Source organism: Somniosus microcephalus, chromosome 2 (assembly GCF_052327205.1).
Source record: "Somniosus microcephalus isolate GS21.2 chromosome 2, FLI_Smic_1.0, whole genome shotgun sequence".
NCBI classification, from domain to species: Eukaryota; Metazoa; Chordata; class Chondrichthyes; order Squaliformes; family Somniosidae; genus Somniosus; species Somniosus microcephalus.
The window spans coordinates 98,866,367-98,886,012 of NC_140988.1; the positions used below are offsets into that span (position 1 = coordinate 98,866,367).

Here is a 19,646-nt window from a genome sequence, read left to right on the forward strand (position 1 = left end):
ATGAAATCAGGCAGGTGTCCATAGCACCCTACCTGCCGCCCGCCCAATGTGCACTGACAACGAAAATTGATACCTCTGTCTCCTTCTCAACTTAAATGCTTTCTAAACTTGATAGAACACAAAACAAAAGCTATAACTGGTATATAATCAGTCTGTCAAGTTTTTTCTCTCTCATACACACACAAACACACAGCCTCTCTGTTTAAAAAGCACTCAGTATAAACATTGCCTTAATAAATCTTTTGAAATTCATCATCTAATTCTGTAAAACAACTAAGAAAATACTGCTAGAAGCTAGAGAAAAATATTCAGCAGGTTAATTGTCTAAATGTTACTCATGCATTCTGAGAAATTGATCTCACTGCATATGCTTAGACTGCACAATCCAAACTCTGCTAACAGAATTGCAGCTCAAAAAAAAGTCAACGTTCAAGCTTTTAGAAGATGCTGAAGCCTTCAAGTAGTAACGTTAATGAAGGCATTAAAAGACAGGAAGCATTTTGAATAATTAGTGGGAAAAGATAATGCACCACCACATGGTAGTGTTACGGAGAGCCATGACAGGTAGGGCACAAGATTAACATTGAAAATTATATTAGAGCACCATTACTGGCATTACCAGGAAGTGCAAACATTTTAGCAAGGAAATGTTTACATAGTAGTCTTCAGTGGAGCATTCAACCCACATAACAATGTTAATATATTACATAGATGATTCATGATGATGAGGGGTAGGATTCCAACATTTCAAGAGCTTAATTCAGCCAGCATGTTTCTTGTTTTTTTCCCCATTTAATATGAGACCAATCAAAGCTACAGAATATCAACCAGTTATCCCTACTGTTTGGAAAACAAACTAAGACAAGCTATTAATTTAGACAATTGAGACGTTGAGGGAAATAAAAATGTTGCAGTGATGGAGCAGGAGATACTTTTCTGAAAAAGAGGTTGTGATTCTGGCAAACTGCTGGAATAACATAGGCAAAACCTTCCATGCAAAGATGTATGCAGTACCTGATATAAAATAATTGGATGTAGACAACAATAACTTGCATTTATATAACGCCTTTAACATAGTAAAACATCCCAGCACGCTTTACAGGAGTGATTATCAAACAAAATTTGACAACAGGCCACATAAGGAGATATTAAGACAGGTGACTGAGGTAGGTTTTAAGGAGCACCTTAAAGGAGGAGAGAGGGGTAGAGAGACAGAGAGGTTTAGGGAGGGAATTCCAGAGTTTAGGATGCAAAGAGACAGTGGATGCAAATGGTAAAACATAATGGGGGGGTAAATTCGATAATCCCCGAAAAGGGGCACAGGGATCGAGATGCACGATTAACCCACGCCTGTTCAATGTGATGCAGGCAGCATGCCAACTTAGTGCTGCCTGCTGATTAACATGATTGCAGCATGCAGCCAGTGCTAACCGTGCTGTTGATTGGCTGCACGCATCAGCAGGCAGCCCAAAATCTTGAAAGGCTCACATCAGTTAAAGCTAGCCTGCACTACTTAAATCTAGCCTGCACCTCTTAAAGGGGAGGTGCATTGTGGCTGGAGCAGGTGCTGGAAGTAATTCTACAGCTGATCGTGACCTGCAACACTCAATAATGGCACAACATGGGAGAAAGCATGCTCTAAGCTTTTCTAACGCTCGACTGGAGGCCTTGGTGGAGGAGCTGGAAAGGAGAAGAGATTTTCTGTATCTCCGGGAGCCAGGAGGCCCTCCAGACACATGCTCTGAAGGCAGTGGGAGCAGATAGCTGTGGTAGTCAATGCCAGGAGTCAAGCCCCGAGGACATGGATGCAGTGCTGCAAGAAGTTCAATGACCTCACATGAGTAGTCAAGGTCAGTGAATGCATCAAATGCCATAGCCTACCAACTGCATCACTAGCCTCAGCCACTGCTCAATGCACCACACCCTCATCACTCATCTATCAACAGTCTCTATCAATCAGGACTTATACCTAGCATTCATAGCTTCACCTCGCCCTCACACACTTAGCACTGCTGCAAGCCTCACACTCACATCTCACAGCTTGCACACACTGCCAGCTATTCCACCATGAAACCCACATCACCCAAACAGGCTGCACCACACTCACTGACACACTTCCATCTCTATTGCAGGACAAGGTGGCGCACAACTGGAGACAACAGGAGACAACTGGTGGGGGACAGGCGCACCTGCATGTCCTAACCCCCATGGAGGAGACGGTGCAGGCCATTATTTGGACGACCATTGCTGAGGCCGCGGCCAGCGGCGGGGCTAAAACCATCAAAGATTATGCTATCCTCATGCCTAATCCTCCTTCTCACATCCCACTTTCCCCACATCACACAATCTCTTCTGATTTACAAGTTGCAGATGGTGTAAGCATGCACTTCCTGCTTTTCCCCCTCCCCTCACCACAACCCTACCCTTGTGCCTTTCTCCTTTCAGGTAGCCAAGAACTACCACCTGGCCAGGCAAAGGTGGAAGAGCAAGAAAATAGTGAAGATGAAGACACCCCATCACTCAATTTCACACTCGCAGCCACCAGCTCAGATACTGACACCACATAATTTAGAGGATAGATTAGAGGCGGGATCTGCACATGGTTATACACCGGACACGAGTGGCCTGCAGCCAGGGCAGAGGGCAAGGATAGCGCAGCTGCCAGCTTGCTGGAGGGCGAGTTCTGCTGCAGAAGACTCAGATGAGGACTTCGATGGGGCAGGCTACAGAAGAAGGCTGATCAGTATACACAATGAAATGGTTGGTGCATGGAGGAGTCCAGCACCAACTTGCCACAGGGCTTTGTGCACACCTCGGAGCCCATCCTTTCCAGCATGCAAGTGGTGGCCAACTCCATTAGTACACTTGTAGACCCAACCATCATGCAGCATCTGATGGCCGATGTCTCAGCTTCCATTGCAGCACAAGCAGCAGGCACTCAATGTCTGAGTGCTGCAGTGGAAGCTCAGACTGCAACCAGCATGGCTGTGGATTCTAGTGTTCAAAGGGGCTTGCAGGGTGTCACAGCAGTCCAGCAATCTGTCCTCCAACAGATTACTAGGATCACTTAGGCGCCATCCCGGTGCTCCATCAAGCACGAACCTGCTGTCCTCTCTCAGGATGACAGCATTTGTCCTCCTACCACTGCCACTCCGCCAGTGCCCTTGCTGTTGCCTTCTAGGCCCAAAGCTGCTCGAAGTCGTCCTGCAAAGCCATCTAGCATCTCCTCCACTGAAAGTCAGCAGCCTTCCACCAGTCATGCTGCAGCCACTGGGGTAGCACTGCATAGGAGCACTAGCACAGGCAAAGGCACACGGAAGACTGGCACTAAGGAAAAGCACAAGAGTGATTAGTTGACATTTGTATGCAATGTGACAAGATTTGATTTATAAATTTGGTTTGGAATGTTTATTTTGTGGAGGCTTTTATTTTTGCATTATAGCCAATACTGTGATGGTCAGTGACAGAGGGAAGGTAAGGTGTGGGACTGATAGTGAATGGGCAATTGGGGTTGCGGTTACCAGTACTTCACTCGGATGAGTTCTTCGCGGACATTCCGGCCAGAAAGGGGTTGTCGAGGTTGCCTTCTCCCTTCCTCTTCCTCCTTTTCTTCCTCTTCCTCCTCCTCAAATTCTCAACGTATAGCTGGTGCCAAGGGCTGCACCCTTATGATGGTGAGGTTGTGCAGCATGCAGCAGATCACCACGAATCTTGACACCCGCTCTGCTGAGTACTGCAGGGCTCCTTCAGAGTGGTCCAGGCAGCGGAAGCATTGTTTCAGCATGCCAGTGATCTGCTCTATCATATTTTGTGTGACAGCATGACTTTCATTGTATGCATGCTGTGCACGTGTGTGTGGGTTGCGCAACGGAGTCATCAGCAATGTCGTCAGCGGATTCAGTGCTATCAAGTGGCACTTACTCACCAATAACTGGATATGTGTTGGTGTAGGGGTTATGGGGATCGGGTGGGATATGTGTCGGTGCAGGCTCGATGGGCCGAAATGGCCTCTATCTGCACTGTGGGGTTTCTGTGATTCTGTGAACCTGCTCACTGATGCCCAGTTTGGGTTCTGCCAAGACCACTTGGCTCCCGATTTCATTACAGCCTTGGTCCAGACATGGACAAAGGAGCTGAATTCCAGAGGTGAGGTGAGAGTGACTGCCCTTGACATCAAGGCAGCATTTGACCAAGTGTGGCATCAAGGAGCCCTAGTAAAACTGAAGTCAATGGGAATCGGGGGAAAACGCTCCACTGGCTGGAGTCATACCTAGCACGAAGGAAGATGGTTGTGGTGGTTGAAGGTCAATCATCACAGCCCCAGGACATCACTGCAGGAGTTCCCCAGGGCAGTGTCCTAGACCCAACCATCTTCAGCTGCTTCATCAATGACCTTCTCTCCAACATAAGGTCAGAAATGGGGATGTTCGCTGATGACTGCACAGTGTTCAGTGCCATTCACAACTCCTCAGATAATGAAGCAGTCTATGCCCACATGCAACAAGACCTGGACGACATTCAGGCTTGGGCTGATAAGAGGCAGGTAACATTCGTGCCACACAAGTGCCAGGGAATGACTATCTCCAACAAGCGAGAGTCTAACCACCTCCGCTTGACATTCAACGGCATTACCATCGCCGAATCTCCCACCACAACATCCTGGGGGTCACCATTGACAAGAAACTTAACTGAACCAGCCACATAAATACTGTGGCAACAAGAGCAGGTCAGAGGTTAGGTATTCTGCGATGAGTGTCTCACCTCCTGACTCCCCAAAGCCTTTCCACCATCTACAAGGCACAAGTAAGGAATGTGATGGAATACTCTCCACTTGCCTGGATGAGTGCAGCTCCACAACACTCAAAGAAGCTCGACACCATCCAGGACAAAGCAGACCCTTTGATTGGCACCCCATCCACCACCTTAATCATTCACTGCCTCCACCACCGGCGTACCGTGGCTGCAGTGTGTACAAGATGCACTGCAGCAATTCGCCAAGGCTTCTTCGGCAGCATCTCCCAAACCCGTGACCTCTTCCACCTAGAATGACAAGGGCAGCAGGCGCATGGGAACACCACCACCTCCAAGTTCCCCTCCAAGTCACACACCATCCTGACTTAGAAATATATCACCGATCCTTCATCATCGCTGGGTCAAAATCCTGGAACTCCCTACCTAACAGCACTGTGGGAGTACCTTCACCACATGGACTGCAGCGGTTCAAGAAGGCGGCTCACTACCACATTCTCAACGGCAACTAGGGATGGGCAATAAATGCTGGCTTTACTAGCGATGCCCAGATCACATAAGCGAAAAAAAAAATACTGGGCATTAACCTGCATGATGCGCAGCCTATGGTCACACACCAGCTGGACATTGAGGGAGTGGATTCCCTTTCAGTTTTGGTACATGGCAGAGTTGACATGTGATGTGCGTGCAGTCAGTGACCTCCATTACCCAACAGAGGATGGCATACAGATGTTGCAAATATCTCCAGCTCCAGCCTGGAAGGAGCCAGATGCATAAAAGTTCATCGCCATGATCACCTTTACAGCCACTGGCAATGCGGTCCTTGCCCTGCTCTGAAGTTGCAGTTGAGGCTGCAGCAGGTGGCAGATTTCTGTGAGGACGTCCTTCCTGAAGCACAGTCATCTCACACATTGCTCCCTGAAACCCCTGGGTGGATAAGGTCTCCTGCTGAAAACCTTCTTCTCCTCCTCCTCCTCCTCCCGCTTCCAGTAGCTTGTCCTGCTCTGCGTGCCCTCTGCTCATTCTCCAAGTCATGCTGTATTCCAAGGGGAATTCCTACTAATGCACCCATGTCTGGCAGCAAGTGGTTTGTGCAGAAGCCTTGAAGTCAGCAAAATGTCCTTAAGCACCTGCCACACCACTCCCTGTAGACTTTGGCAACTGTAAACAACTATAGGAAGCACCAAATACTTGTAGATGCATACCAACAGCCAGAAGAAATCAATCAGTAACTAACCTGTAAGTAGGTGATGAGCCCTTTAAATAGCACTGGTGGGGGTGGGGGGCTCCTTCCTGCTGTGTTCAGCTGTGCGAGCTTAAGAGAGGTGTGAGCTGGAGGTTTGAGCTCCAAAATGGCAGCGCTGGCATCAAATCAGCATCACACACTAATTGCTAATTGACATCATGATTTGCCTGCTCTGCAGACTTGCGGTGGGTGTTCACTGCGCCCGCACTAACGCACTCACCAATATGGCATCCAGCGCAATTTGGCCCACAAGTATGTGCGCATGCCGTGGACGCCATTTTGGACCTCTAAGGGCACTCGTAGCAGCCAAAAAATGGGTGCTACAGATCTGAATTTTGCACCGATTAGTACCCTACCCATAGCAATATTTCACATTGAACAACTTAAAAAAAAGCCCCTCAAAAAATCTAATCAGATAAACATACCTCTTCAATTGCAATTGTTTCTCCCATCGTTCCAAATTCTTCGCACTCTGACTTGATAGAAACTCCATGAATAGTTGGCTATCAGTACTGCATGAGAATATCTCATGGATATTCACAGCTGCATTAATCCTCCTCTGAAGTTCACTGGCTTTTGCTACTGCACGCTATAATGTAAATATGACACAGAGAAATCAATGCAGCAGTTACCAAAAAAAAGCAAAGGAACATTTATTTTGTAATAGACTTAAGGCGATTCTTCTTGAGATACTTTACGAAAGGAATAACTAAACCATGTATCATTCTGAATATGAATCTCCTCTTTTTACTGTGCAGCGACCACTATCAGTAGAACAGTGACTGATGCACTGCATTCACTGCACAATGGTTACAGTGATGATACAAGATAATCAACACTGGTTGCAATGTATTTTGGTAATCAGCACTGGTTGTACACTTTGGATCTGAGAAGATTTCACAATATCAATCGCCATGACCCAAGGCAAAAATCAGCATGTTTCATGTTGTTGGGACTTGTTATGCAAAGTTGCAGTACTCGGGGGAGTATAATCATTCTTCATACAGTAGGGCTGAATTTTGTCTTCAGATTTAAGTCAGTTATAAATTTATAAATGGCTTAGAATTGGAGCAAATCTCACTGGAAAGGTTAATACAAATAGCATTCAATTCTCATTTGTGTCATTAGTAACAGCACCAGACGCATACTCAGATTGATCTAGGAACAACGTGTGCTAGGAAAGGAAGATTACATAAAAGTAATATTTAAAAGAATGGGGACAATTAAAAAGGGGGTATCCCAAAGGGAGCAAAAATTGCGAAAGTTTTTGAAGAGCTTTAAAGGCCATCTCACACTATAGCAGCCTTTGCCAGGGCTAATGGGGTAGGAGATTAAGAAGTGGCAGGCAAAACATAACAGGAAAGGATGCAGGCATGGGTCTGCATACAAATGGCAGAGCAACTCAGCATCCAATCCCTCGTTTGATGGCTGCTGAAGTCAAGGTGGCTTTTCATGAAATGGCTGAGAGGAGGTTGCCCTCTGTGCCACACTATACCACCAATCTTAAAGATCAGCATTGCAACATGCAAAGAGGTGCAGCCATGTTACTGGCCACAGCTAACTGTTACTAGTGCCTGTATGTGATAGCTGCAGGTGTCATTATAACAGATGACACAGCTTGTCATCTGCTTCTCTGCTGACCCTGATTCTGAGAAGACAGACAAAAATCTGTCTATCTCCACCTTAAATATATTCAATGACCCAGCCTCCACCGCTCTCTGGGGAAGAGAATTCCAAAGATTCATGACCCTCTGAGAGAAGAAATTCCTTCTCATTTCCGATTTAAAAGGGTTCCCCCTTATTCTGAAATTATGCCCCTTAGTTCTAGATTCCCCCACGAGGGGAAACATCCTCTCTGCATCTACCCTGTCAAGCCCCTTCAGAATCTTATATGTTTCAATAAGATCCCCTCTCATTCTTCTAAACTCCAATGAGTATAGGCCCAACCTGCTCAACCTTTCTTCATAAGACAACCCCTTCATCTCCGGAATCAACCTCGTGAACCTTCTCTGAACTGCCTCCAATGCAAGTATATCCTTCCTTAAATAAGGAGACCAAAACAGTACGCAGTACTCCAGGTGTGGTCTCACCAATGCCTGTACAGTTGTAACAGGACTTCCCTACTTTTATACTCCATTCCCTTTGCAATAATTACTTGCTGTGCCTGCATGCTAACTTTTTTGTGATTCATGTACAAGGACCCCCAGATCCCTCTGTACCTCAGCATTTTGTAATCTCTCCCCATTTAAATAATAATTTGCTTTTTTATTTTTCCAACCAAAGTGGATAATCTTACATTTTCCCACATTAAACTCCATCTGCCAGATTTTTGCCCACTCACTTAGCCTATCTATATCCCTTTGGAGATTCTTTGCATCCTCCACACAATTTGCTTTCCCACCTATCTTTGTATCATCAGCAAATTTGGCTACATTACACTCGGTCCCTTCATCCAAGTCATTAATATAGATTGTAAATAGTTGAGGCCCCAGCACTGATCCCTGCGGCACCCGACTAGTTACAGTTTGCCAACCTGAAAATGACACATTTATCCCGACTCTCTATTTTCTGTTAGTTAGCCAATCCTCTATCCATGCTAATATATTACCCCCAACCCTGTGAGCTCTTATCTTGTGTAGTAACCATTTATGTGGCACCTTATCGAATGCCTACTGGAAATCCAAATACACGACATCTACTGGTTCCCCTTTATCCACCCTGCTCGTTACATCCTCAAAGAACTCTAGCAAATTTGTCAAACATGATTTCCCTTTCATAAAACCATGCTGACTCTGCTTGACTATATTATGATTTTCTAAATGTCCTGCTACCACTTCCTTAATGATAGACTCCAGCATTTTCCCAATGACAGATGTTAGACTAACTGGTCGATAGTTGCCTGCTTTCTGTCTCCCTCCTTTCTTAAATAGGGGCATTACATTTGCAGTTTTCCAGTCCGCTGTGTAAGATTTGAAATTTTCAGTAATTAATCACGCAAGAAAATAGGGTTAATAAGACAGTTTATTGACCAAAAGAAGCTTGTACAGAAAAACCTTTGATAAAAGGGCATACAAAATGGCCGCCGGAACACGTGATCAGTTTCTGGGACCATTTGATTTCTGTTACTGCAAGCCAGACAGGCTTGTGGATTGAGGATAGTAAGCCCGCGAAAGCCAGTATCGGGAAACCGAAACTCATGGAACTGAGCATACATATTAATTAGATTCTAAGTACAGGACAGTTTTGGGTAACAGGATGAGACCCATCAAGAAATGGGCGGACAATTGAATGAACATTTAAACCCATTTACTGTACAAAGGAAAACCGTTTAGCAGCCATCGAGGGCAATCTCCAGACCGATCAATATACGAACCGAGTTACGGTGACAAAGTAAAAGACATTATCGGCCCAGGAAGGCCAGTTAAGCTATCACCGGCTCCCGTTACAAAGACAAAGCGCCCCTGCAGAGGTTTCTGCCCGCCAAAAATATTACAAAGACTGGACTATGATTTGGCGGGAGATAAGAATGTTCCAAAAGGGTATAACTGTGGATTGAAAAAGTCCATCAGTACGGTTATGCGCTACGGTATGCGCTACGCTTCGCTTCGGAACTTCTACGACTCTTCGGTTAAGGCAGCACTTCGGTTTCGGAACGTGGTCGGTGTTCGGCCAGGCAAGGCTCAGCCACGACGGAAAGACGACGAGGGTGGCCCGGGTACTTTTGTCGGGAGATCATCGATGACCCAGGCCGGAGAAGAAGACACTCAGGGCCTAGCACTCCAGTGCCTCAACATCCCATTCGGTAACGGACCTTCCATGTGCATTTCTACAATATCACATCGGTAGCAGAGTCTCCATGTGCATCCAGTTCTTCGGCAGCCTTTCAGTAAAGGTAACACAGGTTTAACGGATTTTCATCCATGACGAGCGCTCATCAAGGCTGTATCTGCTGCTTCATCGCGTAAGAAAAACAAGCTGCGCCAGAAGTTTCCAAATCCACGTGACGACGGAAAGCTGTGCCAAAAAGGCTGCGAACCCCCTTTTTGCGAATCTGAAAGTGGTGAGCATGATCCCGAGTTCCTCAAGTCAAAACTTAGTTTAGGTCTAGGGGAGGGGGTTAAGGGTAATCGTAATGTGTTTCCCCTTTTACGATGTGCCGTGTGTTTCCCATTTCCATAGAGTTAAGTTTATAGATATGTGCATGCTTGTAGTTACTTTAATCTGTGCTTATGACATGTATTTTATAATGTTGCAAACTGTTTAATAATAAAAGCATCCATTTCGTGCTATTCAACCTGGTCTATTGAGTTTTTCTCTGCACTACAGTTCCCTGCACCTAAGTCCAAGGTCTAGAACCGTAGGGAAGAGTGGGTCGAACCACTCAAGGGTAATTATTGCACGAAGCCTGGTAGGAGACCAGAACGAGCAAGAGAAACCCCCTACAGAGATGGCGACCGCGGCAGGACCTTGGCAGCAGGAATGTAGCGTGTTAGATCAAGGTTTGATTAAACGAAATGTGATGGATGAGAGAATAGCGGATTATGTTTTTGGGAAGGTAATCCTTACAAAACAGCGGCTATCTGACCTATTGAGAGATAGGCGCCCGCTAGACGCAGCCATCAAGTGGACAGAAAGCAAAGAGCATAAGAAATCGGTAGAAAAGGCGGTCTGGCTGATGTGCTACAAGAAGCAAGTCCAGCTTTTGGACCAGGTCGTTGTAGCACAGACGGCCCAGATCAAAGGGCTACTAACAGAAGTAGAGGAAAAGGTTGCGGGAGGTCAGAAACTGATTCAATCGCTTAACGCGCTGAATCAGGAACGCCAATCCGTAACTCACCGCCATGAGACCAGGGTAGATTACTTGGAGTGTCAGGTCATTGAGGCCAAGGCCAGTGAAGGTAGAATGAGAGATAGGTGTTTCCGCCTAGCTAAGCAGGTAGCGACACAGGAGGAAAGCATTTTGGGGGCTAGGGCAGCATATAAGATGGCCATGGAGGATAGGTCTGAGAACACCGACCATAGCACTTGCCACAGGGAGCTAGAGGACCTGAGAACGGCCCTAGCAATGGCAAACGGCTTGGTGTGCCTCATAAACCCACCAGCGAGCCAGCTACTGTTAGCCAAGGAATCCAAAAGACTGATTCCGCAAGAGGCAGTTGGGGTACCAACCCCCGAGCCCTCGGCACCTCCCGCCTATACTGAGTCTTGGACTCCGGGGAAGGAAACGGAGAAGTCAGACACAGAGGTTCTTGAGGTAGAGCAACACCAGGTAGTAGAGTCGGGGCTGGCGCCGATGTGTCCAACTCGACACCGGAGGCTCGGTCCGGGCAACGACGATGGCGAGGATGGACCCCTCGTGAATCAGATCATAATGCCCCATAGCGCACGACAGCTAAGGGAAATGATAAGTCACATCCCAAAACTCTCCAAGTCAGGAGATCCCTCCGTCCATTTTAGGGACGTGGAGCAGACCGCAGCAGTTAATGACTGCAATGGGGTTGAACAGTCCAAAATGCTGCTGTTCTCCCTGGACAGCTCGCTCCTCCAGTGTCTCCCTGACGAGAGCAAGAGAGGGCACAAGGCGTATGAGGAGTTATGGGACGAGATCCTGGAGATTATAGGGGAGGGTGACGGAGCTCCGTTCCTCCGATTGGAAAGGACGGTACAGCTAGAGGGAGAACCCCCACGGGTTTTCGCCGGGAGGTTGTGGCCAGTGTATCGGCGTAGCTGTCCGGGCGGGCCGGCCCGGGCCGGGCTGAATGATGACCAAAGGGCTCATTGGCTCCGGTGCCTGGTCGCCAATTGCTTGCCACAGGTGAGGGAGCAGGCCAAAACATGGTTTGACCCCACTAACCCCCGCTCCATGGAAGAGTTGGTACTTGATCAGCTCACTATAGGTTACAGGAACAACAAGACTAGGGATGTGCCTTCCTCAAAGGGAAAGGTGCATGAGGCGAGGCCTGCAGCTCCTGCAAAAAAGGAATGGCATCAGGAGGGGAATCGCCCTCCCCAAGCCAAGAGTAGTTGTTACGGGTGTGGGAAGGAAGGTCACTGGCGCCGGGACTGTAAAAATCCCTGGAAGGATTTAAAGGGAAAAACTCCCTCAGCCCCAGCCCAAGCGCCCGTCCGGGAGAAGGGAGCCGATGTGTCGATCCATCCCGATACGATCGAGTCGGTTTTAGAGGCAATGCGGTCTCTAATGACCTCACAGGGGAAAGTGGCAGTCGTCAACAGCCCTGTTGCTTCCCCAACCCCAACCGAAGCGCCCAAATGACTGAAGCCCACGCAGCCCGTCTACCTGTGTTCGCTCCGCTATGACGCGTGGAGAAGACCCGTTGTGGAGATGGAGAAGGAAAAGGGTAGTTACCTGTTGGATACGGGAGCATCATGCACCGTGATCCACACAGCTAAGCCTTTTGCCTCACCTCTGTCTACCCAGGCTCCATTCTCAGTAGCGGGTTTCACAGGCAAAGAACAGGCTGGCGCGTACTCCATCCCGCTCTCCATTCATTTGGGAGCACTCCACACCACATGGACGTGTATCCTGTTGAAGTGGAATGAGGGGGGGGTAAAGGCATCCTTGGGTCTGATTTCTTGGTGGAACACGGGATCCTCGTGGACCTCAGAAATCACTGTCTCTGGGGAGCCGAGAATGGGTTAGGTAAGGTAGTCGTGATCCCAGGGAAGGGAGAAAAGGGGACCCTGTGCACCATGAAGCCGACAGGGGGTTACGACCTCAAGCTTCTGGTCGTGGACGTCCCAACGGACTTGCAAGCGTGTGTGTCGGAAAACCTGACCGTGTTTGCCACCCACAAGCACGACTGTGGGAGAGTCACCGGGTTTGAGGTCAGCGTAGACAGAGACCCCATGATCCGACCCCAAAAGCAGTATAACTTCCCCAAGGAGGCAGAACCCGACATGGAGACAGCAATATCTTCATTGGTGCAGCAGGGCATGTTGAGGCCAATAGCCACTCACGTGAACTCCCCATTATGGCCGGTAAAGAAGCCGGACAATTCATGGAGGGCCACGGTGGACTACAGAGTCCTCAATAGTAACATCCCAGCCTGCGCGCCCACGGTAGCAGCAGTTGCCGACCTAATAGGGAGTATTCCAGCATCTGCGACCACGTTCACGGTGCTGGATATCTCGAACGGTTTTTGGTCCATTCCGCTGCGGCGGGAGGATCAGTACAAGTTTGCCTTTACTTTTAAAGGGCAACAGTACACTTGGAACTGCTTGCCACAGGGTTTTCACAACAGCCCCAGCATTTTCCATCAATGCATGGCAGGAAGTTTAAAGGAATTTAGCCAGCCCAATCAGTTAGTGCAGTATGTGGACGACTTACTCCTGTTCACGGACTCAAGGGAGGAGCACGGCCCATTATTAGCCGAATTATTGGGGCTATTGGAAAGGAAGGGTTTTAAAGTAAACCCAAAGAAAGCACAGATCGGCCAGCAGGAGGTGAAATTCCTGGGTCTGGCCATCCGAGCTGGGGAAAGAGCCATAGTTAAGGCTAGACGGGAATCGGTGCAAGATCTGCCGATCCCTAACACAGTAACGGGTGTAAGGTCCTTTTTGGGATTGACCGGGTACTGCAGAGATTTCATCGAGGACTATGCAGCCACAGCAGCCCCGCTACTCCGACTCTTACACAAGGGAGTCGAGTGGTCTTGGGGCGAGGGTTGTCAGGCAGCATTCGAGAAGTTGAAAAGGGATCTGCAGACCGCGCCAGCCCTAGGGGCCATAGATGGGGGGGAGGAGTTTTTCTTGGAAGTAGCCGCTAGTGGAGACAGCCTGAGTGCCGTGCTGCTCCAGGAGCGACACGGCAAGCTGAGACCAGTGGTCTACTCCTCCAGGGTGCTTACGGATGTGGAGAGGAGTTTTTCCAATTGCGAACGGCATCTCCTGGCCACGCATTGGGCTGTGAACAGATCAGTGATCTTCACAGGAACCTCTCCCATCACTCTCCTCACCCATCACACCCCCACAAAGATGCTTCTGGATGGAAGGATTAAGGATGGGACCGTGAGCAGCGCTCGGATTGCGCGCTGGACCCTCCTCCTTTCCCAGATGGATCTAAAAGTTAAAGGCCTCTGCGAGCCAAAGCTCGCAGCCAACATGGTATATCCCGGAACAGCCCATCGGTGTTCCGTAGAAGGGGTATGGGAGGTCGACATAGGTTTACGGGCCGGAATACACCCCACAGGCCGCGAGATCTATGTAGACGGTTCCAGCACGGTATCTGCTGGCGAACGACTCACAGGGTGTGGAGTTTATGACCCTACGGCAGACATTGCCCTGGCGATTAAGCTCCCCAGTACTATGAGCACACAGCAGGCTGAACTGTCCGCGGTGGCGTACGTGGTTACCCACCCCGAGATCTTCCCAACCCCATACACGATTTGCTCGGACAGCATGTTCACATGCAATTCGTGTACGGAGTACCTCGCCATCTGGTCCCACCGCGGATATACCTCCGCGGACGGACGGCCTTTAACAGTTAAGCCCTTGCTGGAAAAGATCCTGGCAGCTGTGGGAGAGGAAGGGGAGGTGTTCATCCACAAGGTGAAGGCTCATTCCACCACAGAACCCCGCAGTCAGGGCAACCAGCAGGCGGATGCGCTAGCCAGGGAGGGTGCCCGCAACGGCATTTTCTGGGACCCCTATGGACCCGGACCCGTGGCAGCGATCCGAGCCAGGGAGGGAACTCCAGGGAACACAGGGGTGACAACGCCCCTAGACCTAAAGACCGTCCAAACCCTGGATCCCGCCCTAAAAACAGTCCTCAAAGCCATTACTGAGGGCAAGCAGGTAGAGGGTCCGTACAGTACGGCAGCCCTCTCAGTCAAGGAAGGCATGCTGTTCCGAGAGGAACAGTGGGTTGTGCCGCAGCAGCACCGGAGGGAATTCCTTCAACTGGCCCATGAGGGTCCAGGGGCAGGATACCCCGGGCCTGAGGTTACCTGGCAACGGGTAGAGCAGGCGGGATGGTGGCCGGGACTTCGAGACGATGTCCGCGAGTTCTATGCAAGCTGTTTTGTATGCGCGGCCAACAACCCAGACCCCCAGAAAAGGAAGGTGCCCATGGGGCACATCAGGAGGGTAGAGGGACCATGGCAATTGATTCAGGTCGACTACATAGGGCCCCTGCCCGCCGCCCAGGGAGGCTATAAGTACTGCCTTGTCCTGGTGGATGTGTTCACCAAGTGGGTAGAAGCCTTCCCGTGTAGAACAGCTACGGCACTGGGTACTGCCAAGATCTTGATCCGGGAAGTGTTCTCACGGTGGGGGCTCCCCCGTTTTGTTGAGTCCGACCAAGGGAGTCAGTTCACCGGTCAAGTGATGCAGAACACCCTCATGCTCTTGGGCATTGAAGGGAAGTGGCACGTAGCGTACAATCCCCAGTCATCCGGGATTGTTGAATGCATGAACCGGACCCTCAAGGAAAAGCTGAGGAAAGAGACAATGGGCTCGCCCCAGAAATGGGCGGAGATCCTGCCTTTAGTCCTCATGGGGATCCGGGCCAGCCAGTCCAAAAGTACGGGGTACTCCCCGCATGAATTAATGACTGGAAGGATCATGCGAACACCCACCCATGTACTAGCCCCGGTGCTCACAGAGGGCCAGCTCCAAGAGGTGAAGCGAGACAAGTTCGTCCAAACCCTTTTGGAGCACCTGAAACAGATTTATGGGCAAGCGGCTGGGAACATGGGGAGACAGCATCAGGGAAATCGACTGTTGCTGGAACCTCGTAAGCAACAAGAGTGGAAAGTTGGAGACCAGGTCATGGTTAGGAACTATGCCCGAGTAGGGAGTCTTGAACCACTGTACATGGGGCCTTACAGCATTGTAGACAAGGCCAGCCCCATGGTTTATGCAGTGAAGGTACCCCGACGTACTAAATGGTTTCACATTAACCAGTGTAAGCTGTTTAAGCCGGGTGCACAAGGGCCAACAACAGGGGCCAAGTCTGAGGACAAAAATCCTCAGCCTGCGACAGAGTCACAGACCACACAGGCTGGAACTGTAGCCTGCGTGAAGGGAGGAGTCATCCCAATGGAGTGGGAGGTCTCCCCTCTAATTTGGGATTCGGACGAGGAAGAGCCCGAACAGCTCAACCCCGCCCTTGACCCGATCACGGAGGAGGAAGAGTCAGAGGACGAAGATCCCGCCCTCGACTCAAGCTTAGGGGAGGTAGGGATTGGGGGTGGAGACTCACCACCTGCAGGGACAGGTGAGGTGGAGTTGGATGCCACAGATCCCGGCCCCGGGGGGGCGGAGCCTGAGGAAAGGGAGCCGGAGCCAGCAGCTGTGGTGGGACCACAGGCTGTGACGGTGAAGGTCCCGGTCCCTGGTCCATCAGCCCTGGGAGCCTCGCCCAAGGCATCCCCTCGTAGGTCAACTCGAACGCCTCAGCCCAGAAAGCATTGGCCAAATTCTCCTTATTTCCCCCAACCTCGGTCCAGAGCAGCCCAGGAAAGGCATGGTTCCCGTTCAGCAGCGACAGGCTGCGGGGGATCAAAGCCGAAGGTCAGTGCAGCCCCACCACAGGGAGCGGCATGCTGCAACCCTCACAGGAATTAGGTAGGCCGCCCGAAGGAGGGCGGCGCTGTACATAGGTTTAGGTAATGATGTTAAGTTTAAGTAATTTAAATGTTAGTTTAAGGTATGTAAAGTTTAAGATGATGGGGATGTTTTAAAAGGTAGTTTTCGGAGTCTGCCCAGCATGTGTGTGTGTTTGGAAGCAGGGTCAGGGGACCCCAGCGTCCGTTTAATTAAGCCAGCACCTACTGGGAGCCTGGCTACATCATCTTATCGATTACAGAAACAAGGGATATAATGGAAAGGACTCTCGTAGCGCTCGCGGCGATCGGGTGCGGGCTGGCCTACCGAGGCCACACCAAGGACGTCATCGTGTTCGGATGTTCCGGGGACACAGCCCCCATCGCAACGGATGGGACGGGGAAGCGAGAGGTTGAGGAAACCGCCACCTACTTCCACCAAGGGAGATGGCCAGGATGGCTGGGGACGAATTCTACGGAATACTCCAGCAATTTCGGTTTTGCCTACCAAGAGACTTCGTTATCGTGCCCTCGGGTGAGGATCCTTGCACCCAGAGTCAGCGTTACCGTGGGAAAGAGGATCTGTTTGGTGTGTAATGGGAACGTACCGCTAAGTAGATGGTGGTGGCTACGAAAGCTGGGAAAGGACATGAAGAACTCTACTATCGAGTGGGAGCGACTGGGTAATAATACCCATCGGACAATTACAGGGACTGACGGACAATTACGTGTGTGTTGGGACAAATGGTGGGAACCAGATGAAGGGATATATGTCTGTATGTGGGGTTCAAAACGCGTTTGCCCCAAGGGCGTATCCATCTTTTTCCAGAGGCAGTGGCAGGATGAAGGGAAAGGGATGAGATGGGATGTCAGCACTCGGGCGTGCGGAGCCCCATTCTCCCCGATTCCGGTAAACGCCACTGAACTCATCACCCGCCCACGCAAGCCCCTGCCCACGATTCCGGTAGCGCTAGCCCAGAAGGAAGGGTGCCCCACCGCCACAAAGGGACCCGGGAACGGTTTAGTCTTGGTACCCACCGGTCAGGTGCTGTACCAAGGGGTACACTACGCGGTGGCCTCAGTGATTTTAAACCTCACTGAGGTACGATTGCCGGAGTGGTGTCCCAAGGAAACGGAACAGTTGTACCAGGTCCTGTTAACCCGTATGTTCAGACAATTTTACGAGTTTGACTTTGCCGACATCGACAAGGCAAAATTATACACCACACCACAGGAAGTTTTGGATCAGGTAGGGAGGCAAAGAAGGGGTACTGTAAATGACATTTTCACTGCTTTCAACACCGGGACGTCTGTTGCCAATGCTCTAGACAACGTGGAGCTGCAGACACAGATCAATGGTTTAAAAGCCCAGTTAAGGAACATACTGACTAACGAAAATAAGGTAGTGGGTTCTGAGCTATATGAGGACCAGGCCATGACACTACACTTAAAAGAAATAATTGCTGAGCTGGAGAAACACGCTAGAACGGTAAATGCACTCATTAGGGAGGATCGGAATGCGTCCGATCAGGCTGCGCAGAATGAGGCCTGTGTGCTATACGGGGCGTGGTTACTGGGTGAGGGCTGCAGTAATCTGGAGGATTTAAAACAAGGTTTGGTCCCGTCCTGGATCAGCAACAAGCACTTGCAAGCGCTCCACCCTTTCGAGAACGCATTAAGTCTGTGCCACCTCAGACTAGTTGCAGAGGCGTACCCAGTCCCAGTGGACTGCGGACGTTCGAATCACACTATCATGGGAATAGTGGTAAGGATGCCGGTGTTGGGTCCTGCAGCAAAGCCCGCCCCGGTATACAGGGTGGAGAACATTGGAGTCATTCAGGGGGGTGCGCACATTCGTTACGCAGTGGTCCCGCCTTATGTCATCAGATGGGAGCGTACGATGACAGGCACTGACCTCTCAGGGTGTCAAAGCCGGGGAGCACACATCATCCTGTGTCCCCAGCACTTGAATGCCTTTTTGAAACCACGGTGCGGGTTCAGAGCCGCTAGCGCGAAGCCGATAAATTGCACCATGGAGGCAATGGCAAAGGACCATGTGCCCCCGCAGGTGGCATATATCGGAGGTGGGACATACTGTGTCACCACTGCAGCGCCTCACTACCGCCACGGACAGCACGGGTGGTGTCCGGTCAGTGACAGCAGCTTTTGTTTTAAACCCAGGGCTGAAGTTCAAGTGGCACAACAATGGATTGTCCCCATTCCTGTACCTTCCACCGTTCACCTCACTGTAAAAGAGAATTTCACAGACTTGCAGCGATTCATCGCGCATTTTGGTTATGTCATTCCCCCTCTTCCCGAACACCTCACCAAGATTTTAAAAGCCGTTATAGTTTCACAGAAGCATTTTTACACACTGGAGCAGAAGACATTAGAGATAGGGAAAGACATATTGGACATAGTCACCCCACCATGGTGGGACCTGTTCACTAATATAGAGATCCCGGCCTGGATTAGAATAGCATCCCATATCCTAGTAGTGTGTCAGGTTTTAATTGTAATATTCCTACTGTGCGTGCATTGCAAGAGAGGCAAACGCCTCCAGAGGCACGAGAACACAGGAGAATGGAGAGAACGCTATGTACGAGTGGGGGAAGAGGACACCCCAGTTTAAGCTGCTAAGTATTAAAAGTTAACGCGTCCCTCCACTCTTGAATTTAGCCACTGCATGATTTAAGTGTGTGAATACTGTTGTGTTATAGCCGTTGATAAGATTTTCTGTTTTTTTGATTAATAAAAGGTGTATGCAGGTGGTGTAAGGGGTATCGGCCCCTTCACATCTGAAAGATGAATGTGTTATAGTTTAAGGTAGTACTACCTATGATTGTCCAACTGTACACAAGGTAATTTTTTTCTGAAATGGGAACTGCATGTGTCGTAGGGGTCATAGATAGCTAATTACCAGGAATGTTTGGATGTGAGGAATCAGGGAAAATTTGCTCACCAAGGTTTATTGATACTTTAAGCAAGCTCTCAGTATCACAGGGAGGACTGTAAGATTTGAAATTTTCAGTAATTAATCACGCAAGGAAATAGGGTTAATAAGACAGTTTATTGACCAAAAGAAG

The 19,646-nt window shown here is 49.6% G+C and overlaps 1 pseudogene across 1 annotated transcript in view; it reads right to left on the bottom strand.

Moving 5' to 3' along the window:
• LOC147122828 (uncharacterized) overlaps positions 1-19,646 on the bottom strand; it is a 1,078,287-nt pseudogene that overhangs the window by 406,101 nt on the left and 652,540 nt on the right. The window contains exon 14 of the transcript XR_015080342.1: positions 6,421-6,584. The product of XR_015080342.1 is annotated as an uncharacterized LOC147122828 (transcript). The remainder of the gene's footprint in view (positions 1-6,420; positions 6,585-19,646) is intronic.